The sequence below is a fragment of the Salvelinus alpinus genome, chromosome 1, assembly GCF_045679555.1.
Source record: "Salvelinus alpinus chromosome 1, SLU_Salpinus.1, whole genome shotgun sequence".
Classification (NCBI taxonomy): Eukaryota; Metazoa; Chordata; class Actinopteri; order Salmoniformes; family Salmonidae; genus Salvelinus; species Salvelinus alpinus.
The window spans coordinates 21,271,637-21,274,195 of record NC_092086.1 but is presented as its reverse complement, the minus strand read 5'-3'; positions in this window follow the sequence as shown (position 1 = coordinate 21,274,195).

Below are 2,559 nucleotides of genomic sequence, written 5' to 3'. Positions count from 1 at the left end.
ATGTGGTCTATCTGTGGCACTAATTGGGGTGTGGGGTGGGGAATGTGCAGTACATATGCAAATTCAATATTAGCATACCAATACAACAAAAAATTATATAGTAAGCACTACATCAGGCTTCCCCAACTAGTGGCCCGCGGGCCGAATTTATTTGGCCCCCCAAGTCTTCATTATTTAGCATTTTCATTGTTGGACATAACAGACTGTAAAAACACCAGGAAATCAGTTACAAGTGATTTTTATATCAGAAATCTGTTGCCAACTATTCCCACGCGTAATAGACACATGATCCTATACAAATATAAGCAAAGTTTGAAATTGTTATGTTTTAGTCAAATATCATATATTTTTGGGCTTCTTGCGACCAATTTGCTAATTATTTGTAATTATGTTCTGGCCCCTCAACCTTCTGGTAAAGAAAAAATCAGCCCGCGACTGAATCTAGTTTATGGTCCTTGCACTACATGATCGAGGGATACTACAGTGTATAGTATAGTATTCTACAGTATACTACAAAATTCTGTAGTAAGTACTACACGATCAAGGGATACTACAGTGTATAGTATAGTATTCTACAGTACACTACAGTGTGGAGTATAGTATTCTACAGTATACTACAGTGTGGAGTATAGTATTCTACAGTATACTACAGTGTGGAGTATAGTATTCTACAGTATACTACAGTGTGGAGTATAGTATTCTACAGTATACTACAGTGTGGAGTATAGTATTCTACAGTATACTACAGTGTGGAGTATAGTATTCTACAGTATACTACAGTGTGGAGTATAGTATTCTACAGTATACTACAGTGTGGAGTATAGTATTCTACAGTATACTACAGTGTGGAGTATAGTATTCTACAGTATACTACAGTGTGGAGTATAGTATTCTACAGTATACTACAGTGTGGAGTATAGTATTCTACAGTATACTACAGTGTGGAGTATAGTATTCTACAGTATACTACAGTGTGGAGTATAGTATTCTACAGTATACTACAGTGTGGAGTATAGTATTCTACAGTATACTACAGCTTACTACAGTTTAATCGCTGTAAATGCTACAACCAAAGAGATGTTTCTATTTGCATATTTTGTAAATATGAGCTGCCCTGACATTTTGAATTAGCTTAGTGAATTAGCTTAGTGTTGTTGACTTGGACTAATTCAGGGTGGCTGGAGAGGGATAGTGTTCGTAGCAGGGAAGGAGTGTTGTATTCCCATTCAACCAGCCTGTCCTGTTCTGTTCTCAACCTTCAAATAGCGGTGGAAATATAGGAAACGTATGTTATCCAGAACAAAAAGGGAAGAGATCATTTTCTTGTGTAAAAGATTGTGTCAGTTAGATGCCAAGAGCATGTAGCTACAGCATGTAGTTATTTTCTTAATTGTACTCTTGCACAGTTTGACAATCTAAAAGTATACACAGCTTAATCTCTGTACAAAAAGTATATTACATTTTTCACCCTTTGAAAATAATCTTTGAAGATTACATGTAATACCACTAATTTTGCCACAGTTTACCAACAGGTAGTCTTCCCCCATGAAAACAACCCCATTTATGGTGTGTGTGTGTGTGTGTGTGTGTGTGTGTGTGTGTGTGTGTGTGTGTGTGTGTGTGTGTGTGTGTGTGTGTGTGTGTGTGTGTGTGTGTGTGTGTGTGTGTGTGTGTGTGTGTGTGTGTGTGTGTGGCGTGCATCTGTGCATGTGTGTATCTAGCGCTGCATAGCTCATATTAGTGTGGTACTGCACATTATGCATCTTCTTGTTGTCTTAGTACAGATGTAGGATCTTAATTTGACCGGTATTGTCGCAGCAAAATAATCCTGCAGCAACCAGATTTGAGTGTTTACTCTTTTTCGCCAATGTAATGTTGGTTGATCGGTGGTTAGGCTACATGAAAAGTGCAATACTGATAATATAGCCAACCGTGTGTTAGTGCGGGTTTTCAGTGAATGTATTTAAATCGCCAAGCTCATCTGCATTTCTCCAGCGCAGGAATATTTTCAGCGACAACAGAGTGGTCAAATTAAGATCCTACATCTTTATAGCGTCTTTCGCAACGTGAGCCTTAACGCAAGTCTCAGTAACATGAGCCATCACTTGAGATTTGGCTTTAAAACAGCTCACAGTGCAAGAGGTGTCATATAAACCGGCAGGAAGATACATCTCAGCGGTCCAGGGGTACCTAGTACAGGGGTTCCCAAACCTTTTTGGCCTGCGACCCCATTTTGATATTTTGGCCCGCAACCCCATTTTGATATTTTGGCCTGCGACCCCATTTTGATATTTTGGCCCACGACCCCACCGTGTGAAAAAAGTGATGTAATCAGTGGCCAATGTTTACTTTTTAAATTTGGGCTATGACAGTCTATTACAAATCAGTCTGACAGTACTTTTGAAGGAAGTATAGTTTGAAGTGACTGAAATGCATCAGAAATGTATTGGGAAGTTCAGAATATCATCAGGCAATAATTCTGCATGATCTTCTGTGTAGAAAAGAACATTTCATTGACTATGTTCTTTTCACCCAGTCTGATTTAGTGCCTGGTCTTGT